This window comes from Embiotoca jacksoni, unplaced genomic scaffold, assembly GCF_022577435.1.
Source record: "Embiotoca jacksoni isolate LCO1_2020_lvr unplaced genomic scaffold, fEmbJac1.0.p SCAF_31, whole genome shotgun sequence".
NCBI lineage: Eukaryota > Metazoa > Chordata > Actinopteri > Embiotocidae > Embiotoca > Embiotoca jacksoni.
This window is the reverse complement of record NW_027185383.1, coordinates 2,942,807-2,962,876: the sequence shown is the minus strand read 5'-3', so window position 1 is coordinate 2,962,876 and position 20,070 is coordinate 2,942,807. Positions and strand designations below refer to the sequence as shown.

Genomic DNA, 20,070 nt, shown 5'->3' with positions numbered 1-20,070 from the left:
GCAATAAGCAGCCTGCACTTTCTCCAGCAGCTTATGTGATGCTGTGCCAAGTGGCAGTGGAGGCCAAGGAATAGGAAAGAGGGGCCTCAGAAAGTGTGATAGTGGACAGATGTGCAGGTAAAAATGAACTTTCCTGATGCACCACTCTGTATTTTGGTCGTCAGTTTTTCCGCAAAAACTTACTTTAACTTCCAGGTGAATTAAGACATTTTCAAAAAGATAAAACATTTAAAAGCCCTTCAGTTCTTCCATGTTTTGGCATTGCTGGTCAGTCCCATTCCACCAGGAATCCCACAATGCCTTGCGAAGCATTGCACTTGTGCCACATAGAAAATGAACAGTGGGCGTTACATTGCTTTCAGTGAGTCTTTACCCCGAGGCTGAGAAATGCTTTATTGAATCGTTTGTGCTATCACTGTCACTAGTTGAATTGACAAATGTTGGTGGTAAGAGATTATGTGAGCTCTACTTCATACAGTTTTATATTTTTGTGAATAAATACAGAAGATTTTCTGATGAATTTGTCAGTGTTCGGCTTTATGCAGAAAAATATTGCTGCCAAATGGACTCAGCAACCCTACAATATACAATGTGACCAGCTGGACAGCTAAAACCCATGATATCAGACTCACTGTAATAGTACTCTGTAAATACTATCCAATGGGCCTGTGTGAAGAGCCAGATTTGATGTCACAGAACAGCGACCCCTCCTCCTCCCGTCCCTTTTTTCCTCAATCCATATCTTTCTTTCACTGATCGTCAACAGCTATTCAAAGGCTGAAATCATTTGCGAAAGGAATCTTGGCAAGTTGGCTGAGCGACAGAAGAAAAGGAGAGAGATAGAAAAGCTAAATAACAGTGCATTCATATATGGTCATTAGCATTCAAACAATCGCTCAAGCACCTTCTCTGGCACAAAGCCCTTGTTATATTCATACCTGGACTCACGCCACAAACAGACTCACAAATATACAATCCGCCTGGCGCTGTCTGTCCGTGGTATTATTTTGAGTGCAGCAGCGCTTAAATAGCAAATGCCACATGAAAATAGAAAAAGGAAAAAAGAGAGAAAAAGGAGAGGAGATGAGGCAAGGAGGCACGAGCGAGGAGGGGAGGAAAAGAAAAGATGACAGTGCCTTAGGGAACAAACATCACCTCCTGTCTGGCTCTCTGACAGCAAGGAGCAGACAGGTGGAGAAGGGAAGAAGAGGACGAGCAGAGCACCGTGTGTGTGTGTGTTTTATGCGTGTGTGTGTGTGTGTGTGTGTGTGTGTGTGTGTGTGTGTGTGTGTGTGTGTGTGTGTGTGTGTGTGTGTGTGTGTGTGCAGAGGTGCAGCATCTTTCCAGCTGAAAGAAGGGCATCTGTCTGTCTCTGCTCGACTCGGACTGTAGCATGTGGCAGCTGTCCGTGTCTCTGAGTGGTGTGCTCTGGACTCTCTACCTGGCCGCAGCCTCGCCCCAGATCTGGAAGCCCATCATGCATCTGTCCGGCCGTCTGGTATCCTCATGCTATCTGCCACTCTGCCTGTCTGTCCCCGTGTCCGTCTATCTACGAAGCAAAGCTGCATGTTCCCGTTGCAGTGAGCACACTCGTGCGTCGATCTGCCCACCTGCTTGTCTATCTGACGCATCCGTCGCCATTCTGCCTTCCTGTCACTCTACATACCATCACTGGCTCTCTGTACGCTCACCACATATGTCAGCACGCTCTACCTCTGCTCTCCCTAAGGACCTTATAGATGACTGGAAGATATACTGGGATCAAAGCTCTGTCTTTGCTGCAGGGAGCACCCCTTCCTCCCCACTTCAGAGCACATGACGGGGGGAGGGAGTGGGGGGCCTTCAAAACACACACACACATGCTGTCAGCTCGCGTACACATACACACTCACTGGCATGCACAAAAATAAAGTGTCTGGAAGCAGCCATGAGATTTATAGGGCAGCAGATAAATCAAGCGTGCATGTGTGTTTGAACGTGAACACATCTGTGAAGGTTTGTTTGATCTCGGTAGTTGTTTTAGATCTCCGGTGGGGTTAAAGAGTAGCTTAGCATTAATAAACTGTGGGCCGACTGGCACAGAAAACACAGAATTGACAACAGTCATTTTAACATCACAGCAGCTTCATCTGTGAATTAAAACAGCTCACAAAAGAATAAGCTCTGACGCTCTGATGCTAATAAACAGCAGTTTTGTTACTCTAATACTGACTGACATGCCACAAAAACGATTCATCCCACTCCAAGTTCTTCACAGCTTTCACAGTGGCTCGTAGGTCTTTCCCATGGTAAATCACTTTGAGTGTGTATTTTTAAAAAGACCGAAAAGTAGCTTATTATGCATGATCAGCGATCAGAGCCTCCGTAAAGAGAAAGAAAACCCTGACAGACTCACGGAAACTTTCACAATTTAAAGTTGAAACATAAACTTTTAACCAACAAAATGGTGAATAATCTGGGCTTGAAGTTGAATAGATCAAATTGAGGAAGCTCACCAATGACAGCAGGTTTCCAGAACATGAGGAAATGATGAGAACTTCTGTGAAGAAATCTTTTCCTAACCAAGTAGTTTTTGTGTCTGACCCTAATCATGTGAAACCTAACCGTCTAGTTTATCAAGCCTCAACAGGGCAAAATGTGCCACTGACACGGTGTACTGTCGTGGACTGACGGGTGTATCACATGCTTTGGTGTTGATCCTGAGGTGAGACAGTGAACCGTGTCCTGTTAAGCATCATGCCTCACTGGTGTGAGTTTTTGTAGGACGTGTTTCTTCAGGATGAAGTAGATTCAGCCAGAATACGAATGTACAGCTGCACTCAGGACTTTATGAGGCTGTGCTCAGGTGCTAAGAGACTCTTGACAGACCACTGAGGGGGTTTGCCAAGCTACCATGTTGTTTACTGTTACCGGCAGACCGCTGGTGGCTGTGTGGTAGTACAGTATCCAGCGGACAACGCTGACTGTTTTTTTTAAATGACTCTTGTTGACAAGGTTTTACAATACGTTTCAGTTGGAGTGTATAATTACAAAAGTTGAATGGCTGTGTCCTCTTTACTGTCAGATTCTGAACAAAGCTGCCAGAAGTCTTCCACCAAGGACAATCATACACATCAGTGGATTTTTGGGGGAAAATTCATTAAAAACCCACAACTTGCGCTGCCTCCGCCTCTCTATCGCTCACAGCTTCAGGTTTTGCTGTTATTATAGTTTTGAAACCCTGTTTGTATTAAGCCACTATTCAACCACTGTTCAGGGCAGACCAATCAGCAAACAGTGGGGCCGGCGAGGTGCGAAGATGTTGACGTTAAGCACTTGGTTTGAAGTGTATTTCCAACAATGGCAGCGGTGATTGTAACAGTTGTAACAATGCAAGCAAATATTGAGGAATTTAAATCATGCAAAGTCATGGTGTCGCTCTCTGCTGACATTTTGGGGAGGGTCTTTGTTGTTTACGGCTTGGTGAGTTCTGACATGCAAAATTTGTCATACAGTAGTCAATGCTGATTGGTTAAAAGGTGCTCCAATAGTGTCGAAATTAACTTCAGGTCTGTGCTCAGTGGGATACAACGACTGGAAACAATCCTAAGGAAGCATAGTTATATATTCACAAAGTGAATTTAGGTCGGGTAAAACCGAGCTGACCGGGTTCTAATCGGTAATCAAGAGAGCATGCTAACGTGCTTATTTTCAGCTTGTATAATGTTTACCATCTTGGTTTAGCCTGTTTGCATGCTAAGGTTAGTCAAGGAGCTCTCACCTGCAACTGAGGCTAAGGGGAACATCATTGTAGTGGTGCAGGAACCCTACTTGGTCATAAACCAAAGAATTACACAAATGACAGCTTTGACTGGATGATAAGTGATGGCATCACGAAATTAATGGGAATGAATCCTCCAGGATGAGATGTTCCATCTGGACCAAAGTGGTTGATGGGACAAGACTGACCTTCAGTGAGGTCTGAGGCTTATCCAGGGCTTATAAACAGTAGGGCATTTTTTTCAAGGCTTTGAGCACCGCAAACTAGCTTTCTTCAGGTCCATTGTATTAAGATGGAGGCAGAAATAAAACCAAAGTTTTCTCAGGGCTGAGTGTAAAAACTATATTTTTGTAATTTGGACAAACTGAAACTTTAACTTGAAAAACCTCTTCTTTCTTTCTTGATGGTAAACGGTGCAGCGGAGAAAAGCACTGACTACGCACACAAGTTGCATCTGTGATGTCTGACTTTGTGATGCTGCGAGCACACAGTAAACCCTCTGGCTTTTTTGTGGTGCAAGTTGTTTCTTTACACACTGTCTGAAAGCCAAAAAGCGTATTTTCTGGTTCTGGGCACGATATATCTTGCCTGGTTTTGTTGCCTGGCCAGCTGAGTTCGTCTGCCAAACATATGTATGGCAAAACTGCCGCTCCAGGCTGCAGTGAATTGTTGCGCATGCGGGCAGACGTGCACCTTGGCCTGAAGAGGGGAAGAAGAAGAAGAAGAAGAAGAAGAAGCAGCGTTCAAGCCAACTCAAACTTCCACAAATTTGGAATGTTTAATTTAATAATGTGCTCACCCTCTCTATCATTGAATAAAAAGAGAGCAAAACAGGCAAGTACATCTTGCTGCTTCCCTTTCTTTCTCTCTCGGTGGATAAAACACTCCTTTCATGATGTGTAGTATGGCCGGTCTGGTTATACTGGGTTTCTAATAGAGGAAGACCGGCCCCTCTCTTTTACTCTTCTAATGGTCACACATACTCTTCCCTCTGTCTCTCCCTTCTTCAAAGGCTTTCTGCTGGAGTCAATCTACAAGTGCACTGTCGACACTGCAGATACGGGACTTACAGCGTGCGTAATGACTGGGGGGGGTATATCGGCCTAATGAAACGTGCGTGCGCACACGCGTGGCTATATGTGCGAAAGATGACGAGGTATAATTTCCTCTTAAGTGATAAGGATGGAGGTAATAGCTTTTTGAAATAGGACCACGATGATGATAAAGATGGTCTGATTAATGTGAATATAGTAATGTTATCACTGGATTGTAATCAGGTGATGACTCGCTGCTGATAATGATGCTGTTAATGATGATGATGGTGCCCCTGTTGAAAAAGCGATGCAATGATAGCAAAAAGGGGACCATTTTAAAATAATTAATTACAGCATAACTGTAATTTTTTTCCATATGTAAGAGACACCGTGGGGGGGGGCTTTTAAACACAAACGATTACATTGTGTTTCTTAGCAATAAATATGTGCATTTTTACAACATGTTAGCACCTGTCAATCAGTGGAAGAGAGTGAGAGCCAGTTCTGTGTGGAGCGCTGCCCTTGTTTTCCACCAGTACAAACAAAAAGGTGATCCACAGACAAACGAATTGCCCCATAGTCCTCTCAGTGGTCAAAAGACTACTGAAATAAAAGGAAAGAAATATCTTTTAAAAACAAAACAACGACAACAACAAGCCTGGCAACCCAAATACATGGATCATATTTGTGGATTAAAATAAATCCATTATCGAATATTAGTAAATGATTTATTAACAAATAATTAAAACAGGAATTATACTTATATATAACCTGGACCAAAGTAGTAAGAAAACACCAATTTAAAATTCTCTAGTGTTCCTCTGTAGCACCGAGCAGTGAGCTAAAGGCTATGGCTGCCATAGTAATCATAAAGACCTCCCTTCAACACCATTATTAATACTTTCCATCCATACATTATCTATACCCGCTTTATCCTGAACAGGGTCACTGGAGCCTATCCCAGCTCACCCTGGACAGATCGGCAGTCCATCACAGAGCCAACACGTAGAGACAGACAGAAGCAAAGACCATTCACACCTCAGGGCAATTTGTAGAACCACCAATTAACCTGAGACTAATGTTTTTGGATGGTGGGAGGAAGCCGGAGTACCCGGAGAGAACCCACGCAGGCACGGGGAGAACATGCAGACTCCGCACAGAAAGGCCCAGGACAGGATTCAAACCCGGAACCTTTTTGCTGTGAGGCGACAATGCTAACCAACTGCACCACTTTGCCGCCCAGTATTAATGCTTTGATTTTCTAAATAGGCACTCCAAAAATGCATAACGGCTTTCTTATTTTATGAATACACTCAGCAACAATATAAACAACACTATTGTTTACGCTCATATTTTTTTACGAGTTGAAGTAAGTCAAATACAGTTTTTTTCTTAAAATGTTTGTTCACAGATTTGTTAAAAGCCGTGTTAATGAGCACTTCACCTTTATCATGATAATCCATCCACCTGCCAGATGTGGCCCATTAAGATTATTCCACAGGTGTGTGTTGGACTGGTCACAATAGTTTTATCTTGAATACATTTTTTCAGTATTAAGCACGATTTTACATGTGACACATCTTCATACTGAGTTGATGAAGCTGTTGATTTTGGCCTGTGAAGTGCAGGTCCACTCCTCTTCAATGGCTGTGTGAAGTTGCTGGATATTAGCAGGAACTGGAACAAACAAGCCGATCCAGAGAATCCCAAAACATGCTCAATGGCTGACATGTCTGGTGAGTATGCAGACCTCGCAAGAACTGGAATGTTTTCAGCTCCCAGCAATTCTGTACACATCACTGTGACGTGGAGCCGTGACGTGGATCTCGTCACAATATCTCAATATCAATACAATGCATCCCTTCGTTGTCCGTTGCTTTTACCTGCCCGTACCGTAACCCCACCTCCACCACCTGATCATAACACTCACATCAGCGAATAGCTCGCCCACACGACGCCATTCACGCTGGCTGTCATCTGGCTGTTACAGTGGAAAGAAAACACTTCTCCAAAGTGCCAGACACCATTGAAAGTGAGTATTTGTCCACTCAAGTCTGAACTGCAGTCAGGTCAAGACCCGTGAGGAAAACAGGCACTCAGCTGAGCGTACTTGATACAGTTTCTGACAGAAATTCTTTACTTGTGCAAGCCAGCTGTTGCATCAGCTGCCTGCGTGATTGGTCTCAGACGATCCTGCAGGTGACGGCCCGGGGTGGTGTGTGGTTCTGAGACCCGTTGGATGTACTGCCAAAGTCTTTGACTTGAAGTTGGAGACGGCTTATGGCAGTGAAAATGAAGAGTCAATTTCTGGGTAGCAGCTCTGGTGGACATACGGTCAGTATGTCAATTGCACACCTTCTCAAAACCTGTGACATCTGTTGCCTTTCGTTGCATAATAACAAACTACACATTTAAGGTGGCCTTTAAAAAAAGAAAGATATTGTGGCCATACCTGTGCAGTAATCAGGCTGTGAAATCAGCATCTTGATGTGCCACACTGGATACAAAATTTGAGCAAAATACACCTTTTGTTTGCATAAAACAAGTCTTAGATCTTTTACTTTGAAAAAGGGAGTGAAAACTAAAGTGTTGCTATTTATATTATTGTTAAGTTTATATTATAACTGCCATGGAGCATTACTATATTTTCTGAGGCATTAATGAAGGCATTAGTTACAACCGATTCCTTTTCACAATGTAGTGCTGAACTTCTGTTTATGATAAAGACCCTGCATTTACATTTTGTAATATTACAGGAACAATATAAACTATGCGCAGGAAATGATTCCACGTGAATATAATGCAAATTAGAATGCTGTATTGGTATTTGATAAATGATGATCGTGATGTTGATCATGATTGTGGTGGTGGAGGAGGTGGTGGTGGTTGTGATTATGACTGATGATGGATATAACCCAATATTAATCACTTCCGAGAGAGAGGTGTGATGAAGAACTGAAGGCAGGACAAAGAGACAAAACCGTGGAAACTAGAGGTGGGAAAAACGTGCCGAGATTTTTCAAGAGTCACGTTATTACTGAAAAGGGAGAGAGAGCGCGCACGAGATAGGGAGAGAGAGGGAGCGCGGGAGGGAGACAGAGAGAGAAAAAACGGCGCGATAGCACCGTTTGTCCTTCTTGGACTCAGTTTTGTGACCGGCTGACGGGCAGCACGATCGACGGACGAAGAAACTTGAGACAATCACACCGAGATCCGACATTGAAAGGTAAATTCAGCACGAATTTGTCTAAACCCAGAAAATCTGACATTGTAAGCATCTTTTTTTATTATTATTATTATTATTATTATTATTTTTTTTTTACCTCGGTCAGGCTGACTGAAGATCAGACCTAGTTTTCCCCCTCGCTTGGTATTTTGGAATCGCGTTTCTCTCATCCTGCTCGTTGGCATCACTGCTTGGCATTCACCAGACATCACATTTCTAATTGAAAATTACGGTACGTGGCACTTCAAACACTTCTGTATCAGTGTATGGTTCCATTTTAAGTCTTTCAGCCCGACAAAGGCATGTGTTAATTCTCACGGCGGACCGACTCCGTGCGTATTTGCGAGACTCCGATGCGTTTTCGTAGCTGTAAAAGTGCATCTCTGAAATTTTTGTGTGAAATTGCTTGTGAAAATGTAGTTTTAAGAAATATTATAGTGGAGTCAGTTTCGTAATGGCTGACACTGAACATAGATTCCTAATTGGGAGCCTTTGGTCAAAGAGATTGAGGACCTGTCCGCTGGCGCACACAAATATGCGCTTTTATGTGGTGGAATCACACCCCCATAATAACTGATGTATGTACTAATGGATCCTGTTATTGAGCCACTTATTGATCCAAACACATTTGTAGTCCGTGTATTCCTCCGACCGCAAGGTGAACAGGATGTCACTTTTTGTGCGCAAATTGGACAGGCGCAATATTTTACGCGTGCGAGTCGATTCCCAGCAGACTGGGGCAGCCACTGACAGACTGTCACATACGGAGCACCGACACCCCGGGGCGAGTGTTTTACCTGCGCGCCGTCCGTATGGGGAATTTCGTCTGTGGTTCAGCGCGTCTCTAATGAGGTTGATCTGCGGCGAGTCGCTTCAAAAACCCGGCTTAATTGCGTCCATTTATTACGCGACCCTATAAGTCGGTGATAATAAGTATTTGGCTTCATATCCGAAGGAGGGGAGGGGGGGGGGGGTGTAGTTGATGCGCGTGTGTGTCTGTGCAAAAAGCTCTGTGCTTCCACATCTGGGCACAAATGTAACCGAATAATGTTTGTGTTTGTGTGAGACCTTAAGCATCTATTGCTCTTCTGGGAAATACATTTGCTTGGATTTATGACCTGCCTTCCCAGGTTAAATCGATTATTGCAGCCTGCTGTGTACTATATATTTTTTTGTAAGAGCATGAAAAGTGGGTCTGCCGTATCTATATATAATGTTTTTCATGTTATAGAGAGCACAGCTCGCCTTTGATACAGTCATCTCCGCAGCTGGGTCAATTCTCAAGTGGCAAATCTCTGCTCTTATGGCCTCTTGTTGAACGTATACATAAACGCGAATGCTACATGAATGGCTCCTTCACACACACACACACACACACACACACACACACACACACACACACACACACACACACACACACACACACACGATGAGCCTTTAACGGCCATAATGGCTCTGATCGCTGCGAGAATGTTTATGTATGTGGATAGCTCATGTATTATACATCACTGTTGCACCAGGGTACATGGGTACAATCAGCCTAAATGTGTGTGATATGTGTTTATGTGTCTGCTTGTGAGTATGTTTATCTGTGTGTATCTCGCAGTGTGTGTCCGTGTCTTCGGTTTGCTTGAGCACTTTTCTGCAATTTTCCCCCCGACCAGCTGTGACATCGCGAGGTTCTTCTTTTGGAAGAAATTAGAAAGGAGGGAGACTAGTGATTGGACACGCACTCTCTCCTCTTGCGGCAATCTGTGTGTTAGCATTCAGTTCGGAACTGTTTACACCAAATTGCAAATGGGAAGATGGAGAATGAAGCGAGAGGGAAAGGGGAAGAGGTAAAGGAGGGCAGAGAAAGAGGGGAGGTGTGGAGACATCAAGGGATGAAGGAGGGGTGGTGAGATGAAGAAAGAGGGAGCAGATGAAAGGTGGACAGAGGTTGGGGTGAGACAGAAAATGAGGAGAGATGAGAAGAAAGAGAAAGACGGCGGAGGAGAAGAAGGGGGCGGTGGTGGTGGTGGAAACAGACAGGTTGCACTGAGTCAGTGACTTATGCTGGCAATAAAACTGCCTGAAGAATAGAAGCTGGAGAAAGAGGGGCCGTTGTTGTCACTGGAGAGGGACACGGCAAATCCCATTAGCGGACATTACTGTGCGTTATGGCCGACAGTAAGGAAGGGGCTCGGGGTAGATGGTGGGTTACTGAGAGACACGAGAGGATGGAGCAACACCAACCAGAAAAAGACAGACTTAAAAGATGGGAAACAGAATTAGGATTTAAGTCCAGAGAGGAGATTTTCTTTGACTATTTCCATCTGCCAGTGTTTCATAACCTTATTGCCTCTCCTGCCTGAAGTTTTGCCCGGATTAGTTACTAATACTGTTCCAGACACTCTGCTGGATGTCTGTCTTTAAAGACTCAATCAATGACATGCCCTCGAAGATGTTACAGACGCATCCAAATGTGCTGATCACCGTGCAACGGGGACAAAATAATGCCTTCATGTGCAAGCTCCCCCCCCATGGGAAACACACACAGGGGGACATGGTAAATGATCATTGAGCTCTATTTCCTTTTGATTCCCTTCTAATGAGAATGGGAGAACCCCCCCAAGATGAGCACCCACAGGGGCTTTTTCTCTGAGTGTGGCAGTCGACGGACGTGCACCATTCATTAGCTGACAATTCAGTGAAATGAATCAGACAACATGGCCTCCCAGGGATCCTCGTGGAGAACAAGGAAATGAATGCTTAGCGCTCAAGACATGAACATTCCCCAGGGCCCCCGCGTGCGTCGAGATAATGCAGTGGCAGAATTCCCTTTTTGACTGTTTTTCAAACGGGAAAGGAAACAAGGAGCTTCCAGGATCTAACGTCGCTTCAGATCCCGCTCGTGCTCCTTTCTTTCTTGCTTTCCAGGCACGGGGAGAAAACAAAAATGCAATGAGCTGAATAAAACCTTGGGCAGAGTACTTTTCCTCTGGTGTCAGTCTTTTGAAGGGAGGAGTGAGAAGCCTGTGACTCTGCAGTGACTTTGCGCAGAACTGAATCTCAACTATATAATCTCCAATTACCGACTCAAGGCGAGTGACTGACGAGCCATTTTTCATCCATACGTGATGCTCCCTTTAAACTCCGGATAGCTGTGCGGGATGATGTACTATACCTTCCCTCGGTGCCCTTTGATGGTGATCGTGCATCAAAGGAAGGGAAGACACATGATTGCTGATGCAGACTTTTGGAGGAGGGAAAACTCGCCGACTGTTTCACAGCGAGCTTCTCCCAGGAAAAGTGTGAGATTCAGCTTGAGCATCCTTCACGCTCCCCCCTCCCCTTCCCCCTCCCCCGTCGTCGTCCCCCAATACCGCACTGTGTCCCCTGGCGTCCCCAGTTTGAGGTTAGAGCGGGACACACTGACCCCCAGCCTGAGCAGTGCTGTGTGGAGACACTGAGCCACACTCTCCTTGGTGGTGATGGGAGGAGAGGGAGGGAGGGGGAGGGGAAGGGGGGAAGGGGAGGGGAGGGGCGGCGGTCATTTAGAGGAAATGGCTATGTCTAGCGGTGCAGTGTTTTTCCTCTGTGGAGGCCTGTGGGATGGTGCTGCAGAGCCTGTCACGGTCTGATTGCTCTCAGACCAACATCGCTGTTTACTCGCGTGCACGTGGCAGTGGAGGCAGGTGGGGACACATGCACGCACGCGCATCTTCAAGTGAGGGCACACACACACAGAAAAAAGTCATGCATAAACATTGGCTTCAAGCGAACAAAATGTTGGAGCATGTACGCACACATACACACCATTGTGATTTGCCAAATGTTTCCCTCCTTGGACAAGACTTGAACGCACGGAGGCCCATTCTCTATCTTCTGACAGCAGGGGTTCTGTGTTACTGCCCGAGTGGACTGAATTTGTGAGCCGGACTTTAGATAGGTGGAGGCAGCTCCCAGCGTGGTGGTGGAGGGCTGTTTGGATGGGTGGGATGAAGGAGGACTCCACTGAATTGCTCGCTCCACTGGGGACATTATTACACTGAAAGACAGGAGGCCGCTCCAGGCGGACTGTGTGTGTGTGTGTGTGTGTGTGTGTGAGCGTGTGTGAGTTCTGTGTATTTACATTTATTCCCGAGCCCACTGTGTAGAAATGAGAAAGAGGAGAAGGCAAAGGAGTCAGACATTGACAGGACGTTGGTTCTTGACATGCTGCCACTGGGTGAATTATTGGAGTAGTGAGCTGAAGAGAATCTTTCCTGCTGTTGTTTCTGATGGAAAGTTGAATTTGAGCCAGGAATCAAGTGTAGAATGAGGATGTGGAGCATTTCCTTAAATTTTTTATCGAATCCTAGTGAAAAGATTTCAAAGTTTTCCCACCGGTTCAAAGATGTTAAATAAGTATACGAGGATGAAGGACATTTTTCCAGATTCCTCAGTGTTAAATGAAATCAACAGAAAGAATGAACCTAAATCCAGAAATACAATTGGAATTCAGCAATCACATTATAACTACTAATCCCGGTCACACTCCATTAGTGCATTAGTTTGGGGGAGTTGACTTTTATGCCGTCTCACTGAGGGTTGATATCAGTTTCTTCTCTGCAAATTCAGAGGACAGGCTGGGTTAACTTGCACTGGTGCAGCAAGTGTTGGGAGACCCTGTAAACTGGATTAGAAAATAGACATAGCAGAAGTGCCTTAAAGTGTATTAGCTCCTTCTGATCAGTGTTCTGGTGGTTCTTCTGATCATAATTTCATAATGAATTAGATATTAGGCCTCAAAGAGAGGTATGTTTGATTTTCCAAATACAATCACTTCTGGGTCCAAAACACCAAAATGCCAGACTCCGGGCTGTTCACAATCTAGTAGGTGACGTGACGTTGCAGCGGTCTGGCGGTAGTGAGGTGTTCAGGGTACATTGGTAAATGGGAGTGTCTTTCAGGGGACTTCTGTTGCAGCAACAATTACCGTCATTGGTTACTTTCTCCACCTCTAAACTGCATGAGACCTCAAGGGTTTTCTTGTAATATGTAATGCTTTTTCTTGAAATGGATTTTTATAAAATTTTACAACCATATTAGAACAATACCCAGCCCTCGTCTCAACTGCCAGTTTATAACCCCAATAGCTTTGCTTAGATTTGTTTGAAGTTAAGCTTTCAGTTAGATTTCTTTCTCTTAGCCTCACTTACATGTGTGCAGCTGTTGGTGCTAAGCTAACGTTAGTCAGTACATTTCTCAAAATTGTTGCCTGGCTGCTTATTAAACCACAAATGTCTTGTTTTCTATTTCCGGCTGTGTAAATTGTGTGAGAATGAATTTGATTTTCTTACTTTTGTCCTTATTTTTATGAATTAAGAATATGTGTTAAATAAAATGTATATTCAAAATCCAGAGATACAGTGCATCCAGAAAGTATTCACAGCGCTTCACTTTTTCCACATTGTTATGTTGTAGTTTTATTCCAAAATGGATTAAATTAATTTTTTCCCTCAAAATTCTACACACAATACTCCATAATGATAACGTGAAAAAAGTTTTTTTCTGACATTTTTGCAAATCTATTAAAAATCAAAACTGAAAAAATCACATGTACATAAGTATTCACAGCCTTTGCCATGACACTCAAAATTGAGCTCAGGTGCATCCTGTTTCCACTGATCATCCTTAAGATGTTTCTACAACTTGATTGGAGTCCACCTGGTAAATTCAGTTGATTGGACATGATTTGGAAAGACACACACCGTCTTTATAAGGTCCCACAGTTGATGCATGTCAGAGCACAAACCAAGCCATGAAGTCCAAAGAATTGTCTGTAGACCTCCGAGACAGGATTGTATCGAGGCACAGATCTGGGGAAGGGTACAGAAAATGTCTGCAGCATTGAAGGTCCCAATGAGCACAGTGGCCTCCATCATCCGTAAATGGAAGAAGTTTGGAACCACCAGGACTCTTCCTAGAGTCGGCCGCCAGGCCAAACTGGGCGATCGGGGGAGAAGGGCCTTAGTCAGGGAGGTGACCAAGAACCAGATGGTCACTCTGACAGAGCTCCAACGTTGCTCTGTGAAGAGAGGAGAACCTTCCAGAAGGACAACCATCTCTGCAGCACTCCACCAAGCAGGCCTGTATGGTAGAGTGACCAGACGGAAGACACTCCTCAGTAAAAGGCACATGACAGCCCACCTGGAGTTTACCAAAAGGCACCTGAAGGACTCTCAGACCATGAGAAACTAAATTCTCTGGTCTGATGAAACAAAGATTGAACTCTTTGGCCTGAATGCCAAGCGTCATGTCTGGAGGAAACCAGGCAGCACTCATCACCTGGCCAATACCATCTCTACGGTGAAGCATGGTGGTGGCAGCATCATGCTGTGGGGATGTTTTTCAGCGGCAGGAACTGGGAGACGAGTCAGGATGGAGGGAAAGATGAATGCAGCAATGTACAAAGACATCCTTGATGAAAACCTGCTCCAGAGCGCTCTGGACCTCAGACTGGGGCGAAGGTTCATCTTCCAACAGGACAACGACCCGAAGCACACAGCCAAGATAACAAAGGAATGGCTTCGGGACAACTCTGTGAATGTCTTTGAGAGGCCCAGGCAGAGCCCAGACTTGAACCCGATTGAACATCTTTGGAGAGATCTGAAGATGTCTGTGCACCGACGCTCCCCATCCAACCTGATGGAGCTTGAGAGGTCCTGCAAAGAAGAATGGGAGAAACTGCCCAAGAATAGGAGCTAAGCTTATAGCATCATACTCAAAAAGACCTGAGGCTGTAATTTCTGCCAAAGGTGCTTCAACAAGTATTGAGCAAAGGTTGAGAATACTTATGTACGTGTTATATTTTCGTTATTTATTTTTAATAGATTTGCAAAAATTTTAAACAAACTATTTTCACTTTGTCATTATGGGATATTGTGTGTAGAATTTTGAGGAAAAAAATGAATTTAATCCATTTTGGAATAAAGCTGTAACATAACAAAATGTGGAAAAAGTGAAGCGCTGTGAATACTTTCCGGATGCACTATACCTTGGTGACTGATGATGACACATTGAATGGTTGCGCTTTATTATTTATAAATTTGCTATCTTTGTTGCTAAAGCTTGGAAAAAACGTCAGGATGGTTTATTTTTTTAGAATCACTTAAAACTGGTTGTTATTCAGGCCCTGGTTTTTCTTATTAATGGTGTCTTGTGAGCCTGTTTGGGCTCGGCATATTGTTTATACATGACACAATAATAAAAAAAAGAATCGTCATCTGTTTCTAAAAAAAACAGAAAAAAAAAAAAAAAATCCCCTCGGGGATTAATAAAGTATATACCTACCTACCTACCTACCTACCTTCTACCACAGTTTTCTATCACTAAAGTTAGTGTTTCTACTTTTTCACTGAGTTAAATGTGGTGAATAATTGCTTATGTTTTCCTTGTACAATACTGTTTAAATCCCACTTATGTCAAGAAAATTTCAAAACGGCTTGTGATGCACTCATTTCACTTCAACTTCTCAGTAGAGGACAGATAGCACTCAAGTCTTTGACTTATGGATTCATTTTCCTCACATAAGGACAGCAGATACATCTGACCAATATAACTCAGTCAATGTCAAACTTTTTGTTTCGTTTAAGTTGGATTTTGACTTGGATTATTTTTTTTTTGTGTGGAGATCTGCCTCTGAAAAAAGTTTGCTCATAACGTTCGTTAAAATGCTGAGTCATGGTGGTGGGAGGACTGAGGTGTACGAGTGAAGAACAGATCAGAGAACAGATGTATCAGTCACGCAGCTCAGCTAGCGTTACCTCCATGTACGAGATAATGAGGGGCCGACTCCATGACGAGGGTCAAACCTCACTGAGCTGCACTGAAGTATAGCCGGCTACAATTAGCACTCTGAAATCCTCGCAGTGAATGTGAAATGAGATTTTTCTCTGTTTGGACCTCACCTTGCAGTAAGGGTTAAAACATGTGATGGAATAGCGGTTTTCAATTTAACAACCTTCGCTGGATTCCCATTTACTTGTCCTTATTTGTCAAGTCAAGCACATATGAAATTGAAGGCACTAAACTGTAGCTACTTAAATAATTTCATTATGGTTTAAAGCAATTTAGAGAGACTTTAATAAGCACCAAAAGGTGCCAATGAGTGTAACCAGCGCTTTTGGAATTAAATTTATCATTCTCAATAAATTAACAATTTTTCCGAACAATTGCTTTTGAACAAAAAGAAAAACGTGTTCGTGCTGTTTACCACGTCTGCTTTGGCTCGTCTCTGTCAAGGCTGCTCGTGATTCTGGCAAAAGTGCTGTGCGTGCCTGAGGTAGGAGTGACTGTGGAGGTGTTTGCTTGGGCTGCTGGTAATGTGCATTTGCACGGCTGCGTGTATCACATCAGCTGCAGACGTGTGTGTGTGTGTGTGGGTGTGTGTGGGTGGGGGGGGTATGACAGACTGAAACCTACATAGTAAGCTGCCACCCCTGACATAGGAGTCCTGTAGGAATAGAGTAAATCCTATTGTAAATTTGCCTACTCCATGAAGATAATTGGCTTATTCCTGTGTTAAATAGCCGGTCCTACAGGACACCGGCTGGGCTTAGCATGCTCCGTGTAGACAGCGCGCCTGTGCCTCTGCTTCTTAGGGACTTAGAGGCACATTACATACCGAATTACTGTATGACAGTGATGAACTGATAGCAGCGGTGCCCAGCCCACAGCTCCTGTGCAGGGAACTGACATGCACCGGCGTCTGCAAGGGCACAAGCCCGATTTCCCACAAGGTGCACCTCGTTGCTTCTTGCTGCTTGATGTATGAAAAGCAGCGGCACAGACAGGCTACTTCAGGGACAATCTGCACTCCAGGACTTCAGAGCTACATTTCCCATGAAACTCTTAATTTCCTTGTGCTCAAGTCGACACAACAGTCTTCCGTTGAGCTTGGATGTGGAGAAAGTGTTGCGTAGCCTTACCTAAATCATTACCCACACATCAAACACCATCTGGGTTTCACTCCGTTACTTTGAAGATTCCTTCCTCATCAGTCCTCCGCCTAAAGGAGACACAACAGATAAATGTGTGTGTGCGTGCATCGACGCAGACGAGCTCACATGTGGCTCTTTTTGTGCGTGTTTTAACCCCGTCGTCGCTCAGTAACCACACTGACAGCAGTTTGCCTCTCTGTTTCTTGGCCTCTGGGCAACTGCTTAGCGATGAACCCCGGCTCCAGCTGATCCAGCAGCTCACGAGAGGAGAAAAACACCAAAATGCTCAAACCAGAAAATGAGAGATTCAGAGACGGATGAATTGTCAGCGAATGTGCAGCTGTTCCTGCGTGTGTGTGTTGGGGAAGCTGGAGAATGAGCACGCATAATTCTGGGACATGACCGAAAACTGTCTAGTTAGAGTGCATCAGGAAATGGATGAAAGGGAGAATTCCCTGCACGGGGTGAGAGGAGAGAGCTCAGAGTTCTTCATTTGTGTGCGTCGCGATGGCTGTTAAAGTCGAGCAAAGACGGCGACGACGTTTTCAAACCTGACTCGGCGGAAAGACGCCGGACACGCTGTGAAGTGAAGGGGCTGAAAGCGTCTTTTTAAAAGTTGACTGATGAGATTGAGCATGTGAAATGGCAGCACCTCGGGGAGGGTGTTTAGAAGCTAAAAATATAAGAAGCAGAGGAAATATTTGTTCAAGCTCATCTTGGAGTGAAATTACATCGATAAATACGATGATTTTTGATCAGCTGGGATATTTTCTCTCCTCTTCCAGACAGACGCCTTTTTCTCTTCGAGTGCACTCTGCTGCATGCATCCAGGTGTGTGTGTGTGTGTGTGTGTGTGTGTGTGTGTGTGTGTGTGTGCATCTGTGTTTTTCCAGTCTCTCTAGAAGCGCAACGGGGTGAGCCACCGAGCGTGAGGTTCATCACGAGTGTAATTAATGTAGTGCAGTTCGGTTGTCATGCGTGATATTTCAGGGCCGCGATCTACCAGGGAAGGCTTTTTGATGAATGGCCAATTAGAAGCAGACTCCTCATGCCTGGTGGCTGACTGATCTCTTTTTAATGGCACTCCTGTATCTTTGATAAAACACAAAATGAATCATCGATACCGCGGCCCCGAGGAGCACCGAGCTTACAATTTAATCGTAATCGGGTGTGTAGCATCAATTTGGGGGTCGCGACCGTGCCCATGTGTGTGTGTTTGTGTGTGTGAGTGTGTGTTTGTGTGTGTGAGTGTGTGTGAGAGCAGTGTTGTGTTAATCGCGGTCAGCACCAGTCATACTCTGATGCACATGGCTGATTTGTGCATAAGTCTCTGGTTATGTGTGTTTCTTTTCACTCCTGTATTTACATTATCTTCATTGATTTTATACAAGTACGTTTCAGCCACATTGTGCAAACACCCGCTGAGTGTGCTCACGAAGTCGATGGCGCCTCATTGTCACTGATTACCTTGTGTTTGATTGCTATTAAAGCACACTCCAATCGAGCCCGGCAAGTTTTCTTTCTGAAAAATCCATGCTTAAATCGCATTGTTGTGTTTTTTTTTTATGCTTTAATCAAAATGGTCCCTTTTTATATGCATAATTAATGCAACAGAAATAAAAACAACGAGAGGGGGAAAACAGCTTTAAACGTTCAAAGAAAAAACAAAGTCTCTTTTCTTCTTTATCTGCCAGTTCCTCAGGAGATGGCCGAGATGTGTTTGCTGTGTCTCATGAGGGGGTTGTTTGAACTGAAGCTGCGAATACACACCGTGTAACAATTTGAGCAAGCAGTTAGCATCTCGAACCAAAGCACCCACCGGGCGCTGTTGGACGACCCAACGGGTGCCGAGGATTTCTGCTACGCATTTTATTTTCTGCTGCAGTGTTTTCGGCGTGTCTCCGCGCTTCCCCGAGCAAAACAGAAGAGGTTCAAAATGAGGTGATTAGGGCTGTCAAAATGTCACTGCATCCCCTGCTGATGTCACAGGGTCTGGACAATAATCTCATAACCCGCCGCATGAAATTGCGGGAGTGTTTTCTCTTGTACCTACCTGCCTGCAAGTGGCACATGCATTATGAGTCGGTGGTTTCTCGGGGTTTATGCGTGCCTTCCTCAGCCTCCTTCCTCAGCTTCCACCGCTCAATGTGACGCCGCTTCCAGACGAAATTGGCGAAGCGGACCTTTCACACTCGGTCACAATGGAAGCTTGCTCGGCAGGTAAGCACTTGGGGAGATACAGAGGGAATCTTATTTTGTGGATTTAGACTTCATAAACATCATTATCATCTCCCCGACCTTGAGTTGCTCTGCTGTTCAGCGGCGACCCCAATTTTGTCGGGAACCTTGAATGCGTGTACTCTCTCAGGCACATGGGCAATCGAGTCAACAAAAAGGAATCTTTTTTTTTTTTTTTTGGAGGGGAGTGTGTGGCATGTGCATTGTGTGTGTGTGTCTGAGCGAGGAGGAGCATCTTATGTACGTGCGCTGACTCAGTAATCTTTGGAGCCCGCTGCCTGGAACCGTCAGCATCTTTCCTCCAAACAAAGTTTTCTGACTGTGCCTCTGCCAGATTTAAACTGTGTAGAACATTAGTGTAACAGCCAACGCTCTTAGAATACAGATTTGTTCTTGAGTGCACGCCAAATGGCCTCTATATTTTATGAGCCTTCTCTCGACTAACATACCGTCTTGAGACTAATTATCATGGTCGCACACAAACACAAAGCTCGTTTATTATTGCATTGACATCACATTTGTTTTGGCTTGGCCTACATGGCGGGGACTTCACAGCACTACAATGCTGGAATCATGTTTTGAGCTTGACAGAGCAGGCCTTGGATGGAGAATCTGTTCCGCCGTGCGTCGGACACGGTGTAAGGCAGATAGGTTGTTTGTTCTCCGCAGTTTCGTCATTCGTCTTTCTTCTAAGTGGACTTTTTCTTTTCCTTTTTGTGAGCTGCTCGCTGGGGAGTCATGTTCCGTTCTTGGGAAGCACTTTTCCTCTCTCTCGGTCCTGCCCTAGAAATGCCTGGATACTTTTTTACTATTATAATATGTTTCCCTCCAGCATATTGTATCTGT

General features: G+C 44.6%; 1 protein-coding gene across 3 annotated transcripts in view; it reads left to right on the top strand.

Moving 5' to 3' along the window:
* The first annotated feature begins 7,758 nt into the window (after positions 1–7,758).
* Positions 7,759–20,070, top strand: part of LOC138207424 (uncharacterized) — a 153,756-nt gene continuing 141,444 nt past the window's right edge. The window contains exons 1-2 of one of the 3 annotated variants that reach the window (XM_069164633.1): positions 7,759–8,020; positions 8,127–8,252. The gene's annotated coding sequence lies outside the window, so the exon portion shown is untranslated. The remainder of the gene's footprint in view (positions 8,021–8,126; positions 8,253–20,070) is intronic. The other 2 variants (XM_069164632.1, XM_069164635.1) reach the window with 2 other exon arrangements.